This window comes from Monodon monoceros, unplaced genomic scaffold (assembly GCF_005190385.1).
Source record: "Monodon monoceros isolate NGI ecotype Baffin Bay Population unplaced genomic scaffold, NGI_Narwhal_1 Super_Scaffold_3, whole genome shotgun sequence".
Taxonomy (NCBI): domain Eukaryota; kingdom Metazoa; phylum Chordata; class Mammalia; order Artiodactyla; family Monodontidae; genus Monodon; species Monodon monoceros.
This window is the reverse complement of record NW_021703780.1, coordinates 96,036,298-96,056,271: the sequence shown is the minus strand read 5'-3', so window position 1 is coordinate 96,056,271 and position 19,974 is coordinate 96,036,298. Positions and strand designations below refer to the sequence as shown.

General features: G+C 56.5%; 1 protein-coding gene across 2 annotated transcripts in view; it reads left to right on the top strand.

Annotated features, from left to right (window-relative positions):
• ATP2B2 (ATPase plasma membrane Ca2+ transporting 2) overlaps nucleotides 1–19,974 on the top strand; it is a 194,675-nt gene that overhangs the window by 14,405 nt on the left and 160,296 nt on the right. Inside the window, exon 1 of one of the 2 annotated variants that reach the window (XM_029242568.1) lies at nucleotides 16,258–16,345. The exons of the other annotated variant lie outside the window; for it this stretch is intronic. The gene's annotated coding sequence lies outside the window, so the exon portion shown is untranslated. Of the gene's footprint in view, nucleotides 1–16,257; nucleotides 16,346–19,974 lie in introns of those variants that run through there. 2 annotated transcript variants of the gene reach the window in all.

Sequence of the window (19,974 nt, the reverse complement as noted above, 5' to 3'; positions counted from 1 at the left end):
AAGTGCAAAGCTGGCTTCGGCAGGGCCTATGGCTAACGCAGGTAACCTCCAGTGCAATGACCTGGGAGGCGGAAGGAGGTGGGCATGGTGGCCGCAGGGGAGACAGGGTCATGCAGAAGGCCTCAGGCTATGGAGTCAGATAGACATGAGATGAAATCCCGGCTCTTCCACTTCCTAGCTGGGTGACCTTGAACCTGCTAGTTAACCTCTCTGAGCCTCACACAGAGTATTGTTATGATGGGGGGTCGGGGTGGGGTGGTGCTGAGCATGGCTGCTGAGAAGCATGAGGATCCACAGACATCCAGCGAGACAAGTACCAGGTCCAAGGCTGGGGCAGCAGACCTTGCAGGGGGTGGGGGGCTAGAGAGAAACCAGCCACAGGGCCAGGGGAGAAGGGTTCCTGCTGAACCTGGGAAGGGAACACGGGTCAAGCAGGATTTAGCAGGACACACACTGGGAAGGAACGCCAGCCAAGTAGGTCTTAGCGGCGCATGTACACTGGCTTATGAGTAGCTGGAGGGCAGGCACAGTGTACTCTTCGTCCCTGTGGCCTGGCTCCCGACCAGTGCACAGACTAGATTTTAAAAACTGAATTTAGCATCCACTTTCCTTTCTGCCTCAAATCCTCCTTGTGCTTCAGTCTCCAACCCCACCACCCGCCTCTGTGAAGTATAGAAGAACACAGGCTCCGGTATCAGACAGATTGGGATTCAAACCCAAACTTTGCCCTTTCTGGCTGAGTAGCCTTGGGCAAATCACCTCCCCTTTCTGACCCTCAGTTTCGTCTTCTGTAAGTGAGCTAACACTGCCCTCCCCCCAGCAGAGTTACTGTAGGAGAGGATGTAGATGAAAGCACCTCGCATGGTCCCTGACACAGAGTAGGCATTCCAACAGTGGCACTGCTGCTGTTCCTTCCAAGTGTAGCCCGGGGCCACCTCTGGCTCCTCTGTTCTCCCCAAGGCAGACTGAACTCCCCAAGGAGTTCACGATTTGTCTTTACATCTCAGATGACAGGAGACAAGCACCTAGGCTGTATACATCAGTGAAGAATAAGTGTCACCCCCATTCCCACAGTCTCTTTACATGATTTCCTCACTGCTCCTATGTTGATTGGACATGGTGGGCTTAATAACATCCATAAAACACCTGGAAAATGAGCATCAGAAGGCAGATCACTCGGGATGAAGGGATAAACCACCCTCAGGGACTAAAACGCCATCCTCGAGCTGTGAGAATGTACAAGTTCATTAGTGTCTCTGAAAGCTCTCATGCTGAAAGTTCATGAGTGAAGGGCTTTCTGGTCCCAGATCCCATGTCTTATTCCCGAGGATCGCCTGGAAACCCTGTGCCGTTGCTCAGCTGAGTATTTATGGGTGCCTGTCTGGCACCTCCTGGTCACGCTGCGTTCCTGAAAGGGGGCCCTGGCTCTGATCCCTGCGGCAGGAATCCCACTAAGGTGGGGCTGGTGGGGTCTGGGCCCGTAGAGGGGTCCCCTACCCATCTGGGATGTGTGTGCCCTTGAAGCCTGAAGCCTGTCCGTGCCTGGCTCACACCCACTTACCCTACATGCAGTGCAGGCCCTGTTCTGGGAGCCTCCTCCTCAGAGCTGGAAACGGGGTTCCCCCTGTTATTAGCTGGGAAATCCTGCTTTAACACCCAGCACTGTTGCAGCATCTCCACGGCCATCGGCAAGGGCCTCGGAGAGATTATCTGCAGCAACGTGGTCTCACTGCCACCCCCTGAGCCCCTGGTGACGTGGTGCCTACAAAAGTCATGCGGTTTGGTCCAACATAATCACAACCTAAAGGAACAGTCCCTAGCCCACTCTTGGCCCCTCCAGCCCATCTCTTCTTCCGTGTTACTTAGGATTTCTCTCCACTCACCTCCCACGGGCACGGAGGGGTTCACTGCCGGTGCAGGACTGGGCGTCTGAGCTTAAAGCTGGCCCCCAGCCCCGTTACCGTCTGCTCCAGTGCTGGCTCCCACACCCGGCCTCTCCCTCTGGGCCCCTGAGCTAATTACGGGCTTACCTCAATGATTCTACGGAAAAGCTAACTAAATCAGGGTCGGCCATCAATTTTCCGGCTAAGGACAGGCAGCCCGACCCCTCCTTCTCCATTCCAGGATTCTGAAGCCCTGGCTGCAGCTTTGCTTGAGTCTGAGAACAGAGTTTATCTCTTAGGGCTGATGTGAGGAACAGCAGCAAGACAGGACATTTCCCTCGCTGCCCCTGTGCCCCGTGTCAGGGTGACCATGTGGGAGCAGGTAGGGGGCTTGAAGGACTGGGGTGCAGCCAGATGTGAGCAGCTCGGGGAAGGTGTGTGAGGAGATGAAGCAGGTGACAGCCTCTCACATGCAACATATAAAGCAGCCAGCATGGCGCAGGGGCTGAGCCAATGTTTGTTGAATGAAGGAGTGACTACAAAGCGCCTGGCCCAGTGCCGCTTACAGAGTAAAACACTGAACGATGTTCATTCTCTTGTCCTTCCTGGAATTCCCATTTGTAACTATAAATATTCATAGGACAAGGTGGCTAAGTTCCTAAAACCTTTATGTGAATACGTTTATTGCACGTGTTTCCCCTTTGAAATGTGAGGGCAAGAAAGGTCAGGGATGGCTGGGGGCAGTGGGGGTGGGAACTGAGGGCTCTGCTGCCACCGCCTGGCTTCCTTTATCTGGGACTCAGCATCCCCTCTGTAACGAGGGGTGCCTTGATACGAGTCCCACCTGTGATTTTCAGCCCCTTCCTGCTTTGTCCCCTCATTAGCCGTGGCCTCCTAACCTCCTCGCAGGGCCTGATGTCCGCGACCGGCACGTGGCCATCGTTATTTGTTTACTCAGTGCCCACTTGATTGCAGGCAATGAGTGACATGCTTAACTAATTAAGGAGACCCCGAAGGCAGGGAACACATGGGGACTGAGGACCCACTCTGTGTGCCAGGTTCAGCAGAGCACTCAGGACACAGGCTGTGGAGTCTGATTTGAATCCCAGCTAGCTGTGTGACCTTCGGCAAGTCACCTAACCTTTCTGTGCCTCAGTTTTCTCCTCTGCAAAATGGGCGTGATAGTAATAGTATCTCTCTCATAAGGTTGTTGTAAGAATTAAGTGAGTTCATACGTGCCAAGTGCTCAGAACAGGGCCTAGAATGTAGTTGGCGCTCCCTAAGCATTAACCATTACTCGTATTTCAGAACTAGGAGCTCACTGACTCCTCACCAAAGCCTGGCCTGTACGACGGCTCCCGTTTTACAGATGAGGTTTGGGGAGCAGGAACCACACGGCCCCAGTTACCCAGAATGAAATCCCGGCTCCACTGCTCTCTCTCAAAGAGGAGGGTCTGGCAGTGCCTGTCAGGACAAGCAGGGCTGGGGCGGCACAGAGGTGGCGAGAGAAGAGCTGGGCCTCCCTCAGAGGCGCGAGCTGAGTCCGGAGGTGGCTATAAATACAAGAGGCGAGGGGCTTTCTAACTAGGCCAGGAATGTGTGTTAATCATTGAGGTCAGCCGGGCCGCGGCAGCTCTTGGCTGGAAAAGGGTGTATCCAGGAGCGCGCTCTCCCGGAGAAAGGAGCTGGTGGGGGGGGGCGACAGGCAGTGCCCAGCGGGGGGCACGCTGGCACCCAACCTTTGTCATGGGGCAGGGGCCGACCCCCAGGAAGGCCTCTCCTGCCCCTTGTGAACCTTGTGAAACCCTCCTGTAACCCAGATCAGATCAGCCGCCTCAAGCCCACCGGCCGGCCAAGGCCACAGCTGTGGTTCGCAAAGGGCAGACCCGGGCCGCATTCTGGGGAGTGAGCACTAATTTTAATGTGTTTGGGGGGAAAACACAACTGGCAAAGCAAATCCATGATCTCGTGGCCGTGAATGCTTAAGGTAATATACTAAGAAGGTATATACGTTTTTTAAAAGGGAGTTGAGTGAAAGAAGGATGTGAAGTGTGTGCTATACCTGTGGAGGCGGCAAGCATCATTCCTGAGGTGTAGGGGCTTCTGGTCCCCAGGCGAGCTGCCAGCCCCCTTGCCGTGGGGTCCCAGTGGCCTCTGCCACTCCCAGCCCACAGCCCAACCCCGCCCTCCCCAAACAGGCCAGGCACTGGCACCCCACCCCACCTCCACTCTCTCTGTGCCTGTCGCCCTTTCCTGGCAAGGACCAGGAGAAATGAGGTCCTCGCTGGGACCTCCTCTGGGCTGCCCTAGGCCCTTGTCCATCCACGGCCACTCCCTGCCTACGTGAGAGTCACCATAGCTGGGACCATGGCTCCCTTGGTGATGGGGAAAGCGAGCTCTGGGTGTTTCTGTCCTCCTGCTATGCCCAGGAGGCAGACACCTGGTCACATTCTGGAGCCGTCACTGCCTGGTGCCAGTCCGTGCACGGGCACTGTCACCCTCGGGGCTCCGTCCCCTCCCTCATCTGTCAGATGGGGTCACCAACTTTCCTAACCTGGGGTTGGGGGTGGGGGGGACGGTGCACGGAGTCAGCGTGCTTACTCCACCTAAAGGCCCACGTCAGCGCTCCACAAACATTGTCCTGATTATTCACATCATCAGGGGCCGATGGACATTCAGTAAGTGAGTCCACGGGGGTGCAGGGTGGAGGGGAAGGGAGTAGGACTAGGGCATCTTTGCATTTAGGGTCAGGAGAAAGTTCGCAGTGCCTACTGACTCCGCCCCTCTCACTCTGAATACGGGGCAGCTGAGGCCCAATCTCCTCATGCTCCACCGCCATCTCCTCCCCAGGCTGGGGGAGGAGGTGACTGAGGCCCCACTCACCTGCCCAGTGAGGCACAGCAGGCCTCCCAAGCTTCCCAGCGAGACTGGGGAGGAATTCCAGGGGCTGCAGCAGCGGAATTCTCACTTCACCCAGGCAGTGAATCGAAAGCCTCATTCTTTGTAGATTCCTCCCATAGGTGGGAGCAGATGTGACCTTTGTCATTTGTTATTTTTAGCAGAGCAGGCGAAGAATGATAAAAACCTGTACGGAGCTGACTATAAATAACATGCCTGTGGCGTTTTTTTCTTCAACACATCTAAAAATTGTAGATCTCAACAAGCATTGCCCTTCAGAGTAGAATAACAGCATTAGCACGGTGCTTTACAATTAGAGTCAACCTCATCCCAGCTATTGCTGGGGATCACCGTGCAAGTCCCCAGGGCAGACAGTTTTCTCATCCCCATCCTGCAGGTGAGGAAACAAGGATGAGCTCGGCTGGTAGAGCTGTTGGCACGGTGCCTGACCCATGGCAAGAGCCCGATTTATATCACCATCCTTACCGAGGAGTCTCTGAAAGGCCGAGAAGCTTGTTCAGTGTCACAGGGGAAAGGCCCAGGGCCAGGACCTCCTCGGGGCCACCTGTCTCCAAACGCAGTAGTTCACTGGCTGCTAATGGGCCTCATGGGGCTGGAGGAAGAAGAGGTGGGCATGGAAAGATCAGAGGAGTGGGTGCCAGGCATCGTGGAACTTCAAGATGAGAGTGTGAGCGAGAAGGTTGTGGCTGGGATACTGGAGGCTGAGAGGAGGGCTGACAAGCGTTCAGAAAAGGGAGCGAGGGAGAGAGACGATAACTGGCCACCAGCCTTCTAGGGCTGTGCCTCACCAGGCTCACCTCATCTGACTCCAAAATCCCTCTGGGCAGAGCAGCTATCCTCAGCCAGCCCTGTGGCAGAGAATAAGAGAGACCCAAGGGCAGGTTACCAATGCTGGGGTGGGTGAGGGTGGCCAGGTGTGGAGGAGCAGGTGGAGAGAAACCAGGGCAGAAGGGGGTCCCGAGACCCGGAAGGCAACAGACTCCAGGCAGCAGGTTTGCGCTCCCGACCAGGGCTCGGTGGTGTGCTGGGGAACGTTTTAAACCGGCTCGTAGGGAGGTGAGGGCCCTGATACGTAGCGTTTGCCGGTGTCTGTGGTGTAAGTGCTCCCACCCTGGCAGGTCGCAAGCTACCAACGTGAGATGGCCATAGACATGATCAGTTCTCACGAGCCACTCGGAGTGACTCCAGAGCACCCCAGGCAAGACTGCTGCTGTGCCAGCCACACAGGGTGGGATACTTATGTCCCAGTTGCTTCAAGGAAAGAGAGGAGGGCCTTGTGTGCCGTTTTAAACTACCATTAACGGTGGACAGGTGAAGCATGTTACATGCAGTATCTCAGTTAATTCAAAGCACAATCCTCTGAGCTAGACATTATGTCTATCGTCCTGATGAAGAAACTGAGGCTCAGAGAGGTGAAGTGACTTGCCCAAGGTCACACAGCCAGTGAGTTATGGAGCCTGGATTTGAACCCAGGAGTGTGTGAGCTCAAAGCCCACACCCCAGCCACACACACCCCCAGCCTCCAGCCAGGTAGTTCTAGGACCTGAGTTGGGGCTGGATTTTCAGGCAGGAGTTCATGGGATCCCTCTGTGGGGCTGGCAGCCGAGAGTCCTGACCAAGGCCCAGAGGAGATGCTTACCTCCCTTGGGGGGAGGTTCTGAGAGGTCTGAGACACCCCCACATGGGTGGGGCACTACCTAGCCCTCACCCAGGGCAGAGGCACCACTCAGCACCCCCAGGGCTCCTCAGACCCTCCCTCCCTCCCTCCCTTCCTTCTTTGCAGTTGAGTGTCCTGCCCCAGGAGGCAGTCCCCACACTGCTAGTCATGTAGTACGTGCTCAGTTCACACTGAAGAAGTGAACCAATGATATCTTCTGATTCTCTCTCGTTTTGTTTGAAATCAAAGACCAGATTTCCTATGGCTTCAAAGTGTTATCACCTTGCAGAAGAGGGACGGAGAAGCAAGCCAGACTTTGCTGAGCACCTACTATGTGTCACATGCATATGTTACTCATTCATGCCTCCCAACACTCTCACAATTGCAGGTATTATCATTTCCATTTCACAGATGTAGAAACTGAGGTTCAAATTGGCCAAATGACTAGCTCAAGGCCACCCGATAGTAAGTGGCAGAGCTGGGGTTCAATCCCATATCTTTGATCCCCAAGCCCCTGCTCTACTCCTCTGCTGTGCTGAGTCCCCCAGAAAGAAACAGCACCTTTTATCCAGGAAGCTACTTACAGTTTGTCAAGACTTGTCCATTTCCTTCTTGTATTTTGTCATTGCAAATTGACCCATGGCGGTGGCAGGGCAGGAAAGCTGGGGGAGAGGAAGGTGGGCTCAGGAGAGAAGGATGCCCCCTGCCCCACAGCATTTAGTCCCACCCCGGCCGACTCCTGGTCCAGGACTCACCCCACCTCCCAGGGCAGCCTGTCAGTGGCCTTGTAGTGAGAGTGTTGGCCCAGCCTTGAGGGCAGTCCCATGCACAGAGGATCCCACTGATGCAGGGTCTCCTGAGAAGGTGGCCCTGGCCCCTGTGCAGGTGCTTGCTTTTGGAGCCGTATCTGATGAAGAGGGGTGCTGAACAGGTAGCCCCACGAGGTGACAGGAGAGTTTTCTTATAGGGTTAAAGGTCTGCCCTGGAGCCAGCACTTGCCTCCCAGCCCTGGCTTAGCTGTGGCGTGTCCAAGGCAGATGGCTGCCTGACTAGGCCTCAGGCTCCCCATCTGTAAAACAGAAGGGTAGGCTGACAGAGGGGCATGGCAGCGTCTCCCAGCCCCGCCGGGCCCCGATTCCACATAAACCAGCTCCACAGGCAGATCCCAAAGGGAATTCCCTCTGGGGAGAAAAGTGGGTTGCCTTTGTGGGAACAACTTTGGGGGCCATCAGCATTGCCCACTGCCCACCTCCCTCTTCAGCCAGCTCTGACTCCACATCTCACTTCTACCCTGCTTCCGTAGGCCACTTGCTGGACACCCTAGCGGGGCCCAAGCATTCCCCAGACCTCTAGCAGGGTAGGAAGGAGATATCTGAGTTCAAATCCCAACTCCACTTACTGAACAACCTTGGCCAAGCTCCCTGACCTCTCTGTGCCTCAGTTTTATCATCTATAAAATGGGGATAATAGTCAGAACTACCTTAAGGGGTGAGAATTGAAAGAGCCAAAACACGAAAAGTTCTTAGAACAAACGCACCTGGCATGTAATAATTGTTCGGCCGATACCAGCTCTCAGCACTACTACTTAGGATTCAAAGTAATACCAGCTGTTCTGCCCAGCAGGGCCACCATCAAGGCCCTGGAGGGAGCACTGGATTGAGAGTCCTGAGCCCACAGCTCTCATCTCAAGTCACCCACGACCCTGGGGACGAGGGCCCCCTTCCCCTCTCCTGGCCTGTTTCTCCTTCTGTCAGGTGGCTCCCCTCAGCTCTCAGCACATCTGGGAGTCTGTATGTGTCTATTGGACGTGCTTTTCCTCCCAGCCGAGGCTGACGTGTCCCTGGCCCAGAGTCTGCCCCAATCCCGGTTAGTAGAATGGACACGTTCCTTGGGGAAGGTGGGTGTTACGTGGTGCGGCTGTCCCACGGCACTGTGGAATCCTGTCCTGCGGCAGGCCCTTGCCACGGGCCTTATGTTCCTCATCCTGTTTAATCCTTCACACCCTTCTAAGGTTCCTCCTATTCCCAGGATAAGGACAGGACTCTGTAACTGGTCCACAGGCCCCTGCCTGCTCCTGCCCCTTGCCCACTCTCCCTGTCTAAGTCATCCGGGCCTCCTTTCCACCCCCTGAGAAAGGCTAAGCCCTTTCCGGCCTCAGGCCCTTTGTCACCACCCTGTCCTTGTACCTAGTGAGCTCCTGCTCAGTCACCACCCCCTCAGGGAAAACTTCTCCAGCTCCCCCCCTCACTCCCACGAGAGACATTTCTGCCTAATGTGCTCATGGCCTCCGCCCCTTTATCGCAGACCCCTTGGTAAATTTACATTCGTTTGTGCGCTCATTTCATTTTACAACTGTCTCTAAACCCTCCTGAGAGCGGATACCGTGAGCCTTTCTGCTCACCGCTGTATTCTCAGCACCTAGCAAGGAGCCTGACAAGTAGTGGACATCAGTGGATGTTGCCGAACAAGTGAGCCGTCAGAGAGGCAGGAAGCAGGTGGTGTCGTGCCTATTTTACAGATGAGGAGCCTGAGGCCAGAGAGATGGAGAGATTTGCCCAAAGTCACACAGCCCATCAGGGTGGAGCAGGGTTTGAGCTAGTGCATCGGGCTCAAGCTCCGAAGCTTGGTGCACCCACCCCCACTTCCTTGCTACCTGTGGGTGCAGAGAGGGACTGAGACAGCTGAGCCCCTTCATGTCCCAGAGGCAGGGGTTTGAGTGACAGGTCAAGGGCTTCGGTTATGCTGAGAGCCCTGGCTGCTTGGAAACCTGCAAGCCTGCCGCCCCTCTGCAAGCCTTCCAGGAGAGATCTGAGTTCTAACTCTGGCTCCAGCTGTTTGGTCCTGGGCTTGTCCCCTCCACTCTGCAGACCTCGGTCTCCTCATCAATAGAACAGGAGTGGTCTGCTCCACATAGCAGGTTACTTGTGTGTTAGCACACAGGGAAGCGCTCAGCAGACAGTTGATGTGGCCCCCGCAGCCTCCCTCCCGTTCTGACGAGCCGCAGACCACAGGCGTGGCCACGTTCATGCCTGAACTTCTTACTGATCACAACTCCAGTTGTGTCCGGCTCTCCTGCCAGTCAGCAGGCAGGCCTCTCAGCTTGGAGCATCTCAGTTGTCACCCCTCTGCCCTTGTCCTCTCTGGGAGGTCCTCTTTCCCTGCTGGGTCCCTACAGCCTCCTCAGTGGGAGGACGTCCACAGAGATCACAGGCTTCAGGGCAGTCGGCGTTAGGTTTGAACGCTCAATCCTGTGCCACACAGCTCTGTGCCCTGAAGCAAGACACTCACCCTCTCTGGGCTTGATCTTCTCCTTTAAACTGAGGGCTGAGAACACTAAATTCTCCTGGGGTGGTGATGACGGGTAAATGACAGCTCTTGTGTTAAGTGCCTGGCACATAGTAGGCGCTCAGCAAATGACAGATTTTCTTCCCTCTTCTCCTGACATTCCTGGATTCATTGTCCCCTCTCCCTCTGTTTCCTCCTGCCTCCTCCTTTTCTTCCTCCAGGGAGTCAGCCTTCTGGCAGGAGTGAAAACACATACATACACACAAATGTTAAATAGGGACCCCAGCACAGTACCTCACATTTAGTGAGGGCTGAATAAATATTTGATGACTGAATAATCCAAAGAAATGAATTACTGACGGTAAAATGTCAGGCTGTAGGTACCTTGGAGAGAGCATTTAGGGACAGGGGCTCCTCTCTGGTTGCTTAACTCACCTTGAGTCCAGCCCTGGGCTCAGGCATCCTGAGCCTGTTGAGACATCTCTGGACAGGGTATCTGAGTGAAGTTGCGAGGTCTTCCTTTCCTCTTCCCAAGGTGGGCATACAGAGGAAGCCCCATTCATTGACAGGTTCAGGAAATAGCAACTCTTAAGTCAGGACCTCCAAGCAAGCCCAAAGAATATTTCCAGAGCCATAGAGAGATGCAAATACCAGTTTAAAACCACCAGGGGAATTGCATTTTCATTCAACAAACCTGTATTCATCGGTTCAATCAATATTTATTAAGGCTCTGTGCCCAGTGCTGGGACACAACAGGCTAATGAGACTTGTTCCCTATCCCTAAGGATCCCCCCCAGACTGATGGACAAGACAGATGTACATAAAAAAATTAATTGCAGCAAATCTTTTGAGGGGGAGTAGGGGAGGCAGGGATGATGGAGGGGAAATCAGGGAAGGCTTCCTGGAGGAAGGATTGTTGGAGTTGAGTTTGAAGGATGATAGAAGTTCTCCTGGCAGAGAAGTGGGGAAGCAAGGCATCCCTGGCAGTGTAGACGGTACACACAAATACACAGAAGCATGGAAATGCAAGGGTGTGTTTCAGAAGCAAGGAAGGCTTGATGTAGGGAAAGTGGACAGAGGGTAAGGGGAGGGGTCTGGAACAGTCATCCAGGCCTCATGACTCATGGTGAGGAATTTGGGTTTTATGCTGAAGGCACAGGGCAGCCAAAGAGGGGTTTAGAAGAATTAAGGAAGGTCCTTAGGGTGCAGGGGGTGGGTAAACGGGAGGAGGATGGCAGGCGGAGCAGCAGGGAGACCGAGGTGAGGAGGCAGGATGGACGGATGGGAGTGGGCAGTGTGTAAGTGCGTGTGCATTAACAAGGCGGCATTAACCTGAAGGGCTAGCTGCCCGTGGATGAGACCGTGTTTCTCGGGCCTGGAAAAGGCAGCCTCCCCCAGGGAGTCCTCCCAGAGTAGCTCTTGACTCACTAGGCTCTGTGTTCTGCCAGGTGGGAAAGTGCCTGCTCCCTAATTGGCCCCTATTCCTGCCCTCGCAGAGAGGTGGCAAGTCAGCCATAGCCACATACCTGCCCCGCCCCGCTGGAGGGTTGGGGTGGGCCCTCTGGGCTGAGGTTTTCTGATCTGTGGGAAATCGAGGTCCCGCGTGGCTCCCTGGACCCAGGCTTATGCCTGCCTCCTACAGTCCCTGGACTCAGCGTGGGGCCTTGCGCAGCCCTGGTTTTAGGCCCCTACTCTAGAGTAGGTTCCCCTACTCTATGACCTTGGGCAACATCATTTCACCTCTCTGTACCTCAGTTTCCTCATCTGTAAAATGGTGGGGGGGAAGGGTAAAAATAGGACCTACCTCCCGGGATTTTGTGACGCTCGCACCACATGAGACACATGTCGATGTGAATGGCAGCTGGAGTTAGCCAGGGGTCAGGCCTGTACCCTCTTTCCTGAGGGAGCAAGACCCAGTGGGAGGAGCTGGGAATCAGGGACCTGGGTTTGAGTCTCAGCAGAGCTGTCTGGGCCTTCAGAGTCCTAGAGACCAGCCCTGCCTAGGCCCCACTGGTGGTATCTAAGAACCATCACAAGCCAGTGGGATGAGGGGCTGGGAGAGGCCCACTCCCCCAACCTTTCCCAGGGGCCTTCGGAAGAAGTTCACCCCTATGTTTTTTCTATGAGCAAGAGCTGCCATTCTCCTCTAGCAAACCTGCCAAATAGGTATTATTGTCCCCACTTTGCAGATGAGAAAACTGGGACTCAGGGAAGTTGAGTCATTTGCCCAAAGTCACACAGCTGGTAAATGAAGGAGCCAGGATTTGAACCCAGGTTTGTCTGACCACAAACCTGGGCTGTCTTGTCTCAGTCCAAGATCAGGTTGTCTTGAAGGACTTTTGGACTTTGGTGGGAGTGGGTATAGGACCCCAATGAGGTGGAGGAAAGACTTAGGACAAGCTGGGCCACATAGCCCCCTAGACATTCTGTGGCCCCTTGAGGTCATGGGCCTAGGAGAGCCTGAGTCATGGGCCTCAGAGTTGGGTGGCTTGAGGCAAGGACAGAGGGAAGAGCCTAAAGCTCGAGTGGGACAGATCTGGGTTCAAATCTCAGCTCTGGCCCTCACTGGCCCTCACTGGCCCTGTAATTCCTAAGCAAGCTGTTCAAAATCTCCAGGCCTCAATTTTCTCCTGCAAAATGGGAAGAAGCCCAATCTCTCCGTGAGTGATTAGTGGAAGGCAGACAAGGCAGGGATGGGAGGGGCCTTTGGAAATAGCTTCTCATCCCCTGAGAGGCCCAGCCAGCAGCTCACTGTGACGGCAGCTGCCCCAGGACCCCCGGCCGGGCTTCAGAAGACCCTGAGCTGGGCAAGGTGAGGGAAGGTATAGCCTTCGTTCCTGCTTCCCCTCAAGGGGGAAAAGCCCCAGAGGGCCCGTATCTCCCAGAGAGGACACAGCTGGCCTCGGATTGCTTTCCATTCTGCCTGCCTCAGACCTGTCTGGACCTACCTCATCAGTCTCCCTTATGCAAAATGCCTCCATCAGCTGGGGCCGGGCTCCCCACCCTCATCCCTGGGTGGACTGACCCTCTCTACTCCCCCTCTCTCTCCGGCCCCAGGATCTGCCCCAAGGGGAGAAAACTGGGCAACTAAACACTGTTTGAAATATGACTGGACCGGCTCTCCCCTCACCCCTGCCCTATTTCTCATATCTTCCCCCAACCCTGACCCTCAAGCCATGTCCACCATAAGCCAAATCATGCTGGAGGCAGAAGCTATGGGTAATCCTCCTGGCTGGCCTCCTGCCTCTCTCCCCCTCTTCCCTGTGAGTGACCCTGACCTGTCGTTTCCAACCTTCCCAGAGTTGCGACACTGGTGCCATTGTTTGTCTGATTTCACAACACCTCTGCCTGTCCAGTACCTCCTGCCCCCAACATATCCTGGAAGGACAGGCCAGATGCCCCAGGTGTGTCTGCTGCAGGAAGGGGAGGCAAAGGGGGCAGGGCAGGGGACGAATGTCTGTGGCCAGATTCGACCCTCAAGGATGACCTTGGCAAGCCACTTACATTCTTTTCTTGAGGCCTCAGTTTGCTCCACTATAAAATGGGAGAACTGGATAAGAGTCTTTCTAGTTCTGGTATTTGAACGTAAAATTACATAGCAGCAGATTTCATTCAAGCCTTTATTGCGGCACCCACTACGTGCTGGGAGCTGGGAGCTGGGACTCTGGAGACAGAGTTGGTGTGGTCACAGCCCAATGAGGGAGACAGATGTGAAACCATCACAATATGTTGTGATCAGAGCTGGGCCAGAGTTATGAACTAATTCTGTTGCTGGAATCAGGAAGGACTGTCCAAAGAAGGGGCATTTGAGCTGGACTTTGAAGGATGAGTAGGAGTTCATAGGCCTAACATAAGAAAAAACTTCCAAACTCTGCTATTTAACGTTTGGACTGCCTCAAAAGTTAGGGAATATCCTGTACTTGGGGTATGGATGCAGAGGCTGAAGTACACAGGCCTGAAATGCCAAGAAGCTGGGAGCTTAGCCAGGTGCCGTGTTAGTCTTACATCCTGAGAACCAAAATCCATAAGCTCCTGAGAGTTTGGTGTCTGTTGGTGAAGGCCCAGCCCACCCCTCACAGGGGCTAGTGAGCAGGCAGGACTTAGAACTGCCAAGTGGATGAGTACTGGGGCCCCCAGGTGGCCTGTGCCATGCTGGCCTTCACATGTAGGGAGCCCTGGGCTTGGAGTCCTCAGGCTTGGGTCACAGGTTCAGTCTACCCCTTCCCAGCCAAGGGACTTTGTGCTGGCCACCACACGCCTCTGAGCCACACGCAGATTCCTAATCTGTAACATGGGTGCTCACAGCAGCCATTCCAGCAGTACTTGTGAGAAGCAAGCGATTTACTGTTTTGCAGGTGGCCTTTGTGAACAGAAGTGTGCCGGACATGGACGGGATTGTTATTGCTGAGATGGTAGCTCATAACCGGCCCCTGGTGGGACTGTTTGTTTTGTAATCACAGGGAAAGGGTTTTGCCCCCATTAATGTCACGGTAATGATGGTGGGATTCCTGGCCCAGACAGTTGCTCCAACAGATGGGAGCTGGAGTGGTCCTTTCCCCTCTGCCGGTCTGTGCTCACCCTCACCCCAGTGTCTCCGACACTTTTACTTGGCCCCGTGTTGGGGGGCAGAGGCTGGCCTGGCCCCTCCTGAAGTAGAGTTTGTCTTAGAAGTCTGACTGGAGAGGGGCCCGTGGAGTCCCCCGTCTGCACCCCCAAGAAGGGGCCGAGGTGGGAGGTCCCTGTCGCAGGCTATTGGTAGAGGATGAAAGCCTCCCTAAGTGGTGTCCTGGGCTGCTCCCTCGGAACCCAGCCTGGTGCCTTCCCTGCCTGCCCTACTGGAGCCCAGGGCCACCCAGTGCTCAGCACCCTAAGCTTCTCAGCAGCCTCCCTGCATCTCACTCTGCCTGGCCCAGAGACAGAAGGGGACCCCTTGGTGGGGTTAGGGGGATGAAGGGCAAGGGGGTATCAGCGTGGCCTTGTTGACAGGGGCCCTGCCACTGGCGCTCCCGGCTCTATGCCTCCCGTGGCCCCTCTGCCCGGCCAGGTTCTGATTTTGGTGCAGTGCAGACTTTCAGCTTAACGAGACAAATTGATATTCTGTGCCAGCCCAGGGATGGAGCAGCAGCTTGGGACGCTCGCTTGGGCGGGCAGCTCAGAAGTGGTCAGGGGGTGGGGGCAGTGGAAGGAGGCAGCTCTAGTCTGGAACTCCCTCCTGGGGCACCCGCCAGCCCTCACACACCCCCTCCACGCGGACAGGTGCCCCAAGACATTCCTGAAGGTCCCTCCACCTTCAGTGCCCTCCTGCCAAGCAGGGCAACCCTCCTGGAGGGGGCACGGCAGTGGAGGGGAGGCTCCTGAATCTGAGAGGAGCCCCTTCACCCACTGTGACCTCCTCCCCTTGTTCCTGGGGCTGTCCTCCCACCTGGCTGGATTTAAAGAGGCAGCAGGTCTGCCAAAGATGAGGCAGGAAGAAGCAGGCAGCTGGGTGGGGGAGTCCCATTCCTGCAGACTCCTTGTTGGGGGTCCCTAGGGTCCTCTGGACATCACCAGCCCCCGGCAACTCATCACAGATGTCCCTGCAAATTCTGTAGATGCACGACGCATACGCAGTGGGCACCCGTGAGTAGAGAAATGGCCTCTTGAGGGGCTCCTCTGGGCATCACCAGCCCCCGGCAACTCACCACAGATGTCCCTGCAAATTCTGTAGATGCGCGAGGCATATGCCGTGGGCACCCGTGAGTAGAGAAATGGCCTCTTGAGGGGGTCCTCTGCAGACCTGCAGCCCCCAGGCAGGTGGGGCTACACGCAGTCCAGCCCTGGGGCTGCAGAGGTTCAGGGGTTGTGCTTCCACAGCAGCAGGGAGTTCGCTGCAGGCTCTGCTCCGTCGGTCCTGCAACCACAGTTGTGTTTAGACTGTGTTGAGTCCACTGCTCCTCATGTGACCTTTGCCCCCTAGGTCTGGGGGTGTCCTGATCAAAAAGAGGGGGCACCAGAGCCCCTGCCCAGCCGAATGGGTCCCCCAGAAAGTAAAGGAAGACTTAGGGCCATTTGAGCAAAATCCTCTGCTCTGTTTCACTGACCCCTCCCTCCACTACTCGAAGGACCCCCTCCCCTCCAGCGCAGCCCCAAGCCTACCCTCACCATGCCCTTGACATTCCCTCCTACTTCGGGGGAGCGGGCGTATTCCTGGGACTCCGCCAGCTTCAGTTCCTCATGATCCCACGGGAAGAATTAAAACCGCAAACAACACCGTGGTGGTTCGGTCCACGCCCCCACGCCCCCCACTCTCCTCCCCCAGTCCCCCCACCAGAATGAGGCCTCCCCGCATCCCTCCCTCGTCCTCCTGCCCCCTCCCCCAGCCTCCAGCAGCGCAGCGGCCTCTGCCTCCCCGGAGACTGCATTTTGCCGGGCGAGATGCTCTCCTAGAAGCCAGCGCCGGCGCCTCCCCCCCCCCCCCCCCCCCCCTCGGGCAGGATGGTACAGTCTGCAGAGGGACCCGGGCACACTGGCTGGGCTCAGCCGCGGCACCAGCTGCCGCACCGAGATTACGGGGCTGCCCGCCTGGAAACCGTGCCGGATTTGTGGCGATTTTCATAGCCAAGTAAGTACCGGCATCCCCCAGCATGAGAAATAAAAAATAAAAAGCGCCCCACTCCGCTCTCCCCTTCCTCCCTCACCCATTTTATTTTGTTTCATTTCATTTGGTTTTCTTCAGTGCTGATGGTGGTGGCGGCGGCAGCGGGGGGTGGGGGGGGGCGGGGGGGGGGAGCCGGGCTTGTTTATCTGACAGCAGCTGAGGCTGCATTGGGAGCCGCCGCTGAGGGAGGCACTAGTGTGAGGGTCCGTGTGTTGGGGGGAGGGCTGGGGCGCTGGGGACACGGGCAGGGGGGCCTCGGACAGGCGGATACCCGGGATCTCAGGCAGATTCCGGCAGCCTCTGGACAGCAAATGCCCCTAATGGATGTTACGCAAGGGCCGGCCAGCCGACAGTGTGGGGCAAGGTTCTTTTCCCTCTGAGCTGCGTCCCAGGGAAACAGAGGACCAGAGGGTGCCCCCTGCCCACTGCGGCCAGAGTCCCAGGAAAGAGGCAGAGGGATGCCCCTGTGGATGGTCCCCTTGGTGGGGTGGACTGCTGTGTGCCCCGGACCACCGGGTCAGGCCAGCCAGGGTGTGTGGTGGCATGGACAAGTCCCCCGGTCCCTGAGATGGCCAGGAGAGGGGCAGGAGCGGGATGGCCGGGCCATTTTGTAGCGGTCATGCTGGGTGGTGGAGTTGGCACTTTCTCCCCAAAGCCCTGTTCCTCTGCCAGCTTCGGTGGCCTCTGGCTGAGCCCTAGGCACCTGGGGCTCCTCCCTGCTCCCTGGCAGGGTCAAGATTGGGAAATCCAGCAGGGGGCCTCTGCACTCCCCAAGGGTGGGCTGCTATGGGCAGCCACTCTTTCTAGCCAAGTGGCCATTCCACACCACGGCTGTCCTCTGCTCACCCAGGTCACGTGGCGAGGGGTCTCTGTGACTGGCCTGCCCCAGTCAGGCAAGAGCCCCGGGGATCTGGGGGCCTCCACCCGGAGACCCAGCCTGGCTCGACCTTCAGAAGGGTAAGTGAGCAGCAGGCTGGACCAGCAGAGGGTCTTCGTGTGACCCTGAGCCCCCCTTGCCTGGCACAGAACGGGCTCCTTTCCTCGCCTGCATTGCTCTCCAAATCACTGGGAGGAGGCAGAGCTGATGTTTGGGGCATTTCCAGGAGAGGCAGGCGCCCTCCGGAGAAATTCTGCTTTGACGTGTGCAATACGAGGGGGCTTGGAGCACAGGCCTTGGGGGCCTCCGCCTGTTAACTTCGTTGAAGGAGCAGTGGCAGGGAGGGGGCTGCAGCTCTGGGGGAACCCTGCTGGCAGGGTCCAGGAAAGAGGTTGATGGCCCATATTATTTAGCCACCTTTGTACCCCCAGTCCCATTCTCATCAAGGCATATATACACCCACAGATTTGCACAGGTGCACATGTGCAAATATAGTACACAGCGTAGTGCATCGTATTTGTTCAAATCACACACACACATACGGCGTGCCCATGCCCTCAGATACACCCGGCACATGTGAATACAGCTCACATTCCTGAATACCACTGCTCACCTGCAAAATACAGCATGTACACAAATGCAGCATACACACACACACACACACACACACACTCATACCTGTGAATGCAGCATGCCCGCACATGCATGTAGCACCAACACAGGAATGCAGTAGGCTGCCCATGGGTGAATCGGCCTGCACACCGCAATGCCCTGCAGCAGCCGCAAATGTGGCATGTGTCCATGTGAGGGCTGGCCCCTGTGAAAGTGACAGGCACACACATGTGGTGTCCTGAGTGCCATCTGCATGCCTGTCTGGGCATTGGCAGGCACACAGCCTGCTGGAATGTGCCCACAGGTGAATGTAGGTTGCACAGGTACAAAGACAGCCCAGGCACACAGATGCAGCACCTCTGCAGGTGCTATGTGTGCACACCCGCCCCTCAGCAGCTAGGCATCCTCCATGGGAGCGAAGGTGCCTCTCTAGGCGCTGGGGAGAGGCTTGCGTCTCAGGAACTGCCTGTGGGGACAGAGGGACACCTGCTCCCACACAGGCCTAAGGGGAGGGCCAGGCTTCATTCCCAGGAAGCCATGATTGGGCTTAGCAAGGCCATCTTGGGTTATTGATGTTCTGCAGAGAGGGCTGCCCGGAGTTGGAAAGGAAACAGAGGAGGGGGCGGGGGCTACTGCCCACCAGGGTAGACCAGCTACTGGTCTAGAGGCAGCTCCAGACCACCAGGAGCCTGGACTAGCCCCACCACCCCCTTCTCTGGCACCAGAAAACCGGCACATGGCTGTGGGGTCTCAGAAAGCTGGGGCCTGGGATGCCTCCAGCAGCCTCCAAAGTCCTCTTCAAACCGAAGGTCAGAAAAGCTGCCCGTGGCTGGTCCCTTCCCGCCGTTTTCCCACTACCCCCACCCCACTTCTCCCTGCCCAGCACAGGTGCGGGTCAAGGGACAGGGGTAGATAATAATGAGCCCTCTAGCATTCGCTGAGCTAATGACTCTGCTTGCGTCACTTCAGTGGGGCCTCTCACAGCCTTGTTATTCTCACGCCACAGATGAGGAAGCTGCGCAGAGAAGTGAAGACACTTACCCAAGGTCACACAGCTGGAACGTGTCAGAGATGGGATGGAAGCCAGGCCGTCAGGCTCCCTGCCTGCCCTCCTGGACCCTCTCCTCCTTTCCCCTCCTGTGTGAGGCCAGCTCCAATTTGGGGTGCCAACTTCCTGAGCACCAGTAGGCCAAGAACTTAGGATTTGGGGTTGGGGCTCCAAGAAAGGGGCCAGAGGGTCTCCTGTGGGTGAAGGTGGAGCCCTCCACAGGCAGACGTGGCCTTGTCCTAGGCAGCCGGACAGTTCTGCCATCCCATGACTCCATGGAATTGACAGCACCTAGAAAGCCAAGCAGACTGTGCGCTCTAAAGTTCCATGGCCCAGACCCAATGAGAAGAGGGAAACTGAGGCCCAGCCAGGGGAAGGGACTTGTCCAAGGTCATACTGTATTCTAGGGAGAGTGGGGAGTCTTGCTAGCCCGTCTCAGGTCCCAGGCATGCAGCAGCAAAGGCCTGTTTGGGCCCCTGGTTTCCCCCAGATGTTTGAGTCCAAGTTAAAAGGATGCTTACGCCAGACCCAGGCTCTGCTCCTGGCCAGCTGTGTGACCTTGGGCAAGTCGCTTTGTCTCTCTGCTCCTCAATGTTCTCGTGTGTGACCAGGGTAGACCTGTCCCTGCCCTGCCTTAGCCCACAGTGGCCGGGGCCCTGGACTCCTGTAGAGGACTGTGCATGGAGCTGTGACTGGCGTCAGGGCTGGGAGCCAGGGCAGCAGAGCACCTTGGTGCTGCGATCGGCCAAGGTCACGAGGGGGAGCAAGGATGGGAACTTCTAGGTCAGTGAGCCTCAAGCACGACTGCACTTAAGGGATCACCTGGTGGGGGCAGATTTCTGGGTCTCCCAGTAAGTCAGGAGGTCCTGGGGGCTGCCTTTTCACGGGAGCCCCAGGGTTCTCATCTCTATGGCTCTGTGCCTTGGGGGAGCCGAGGTGCATGAGAATGAGCTCGGGGAGCTGACAGGCTCTTGGAGCTGGGGGTGACCTGGGCATCATGCTGTTCCCCTGCCACTGCCACATCTGGGGAAACTGAGGGTGCCTGGCAAGTTGGTG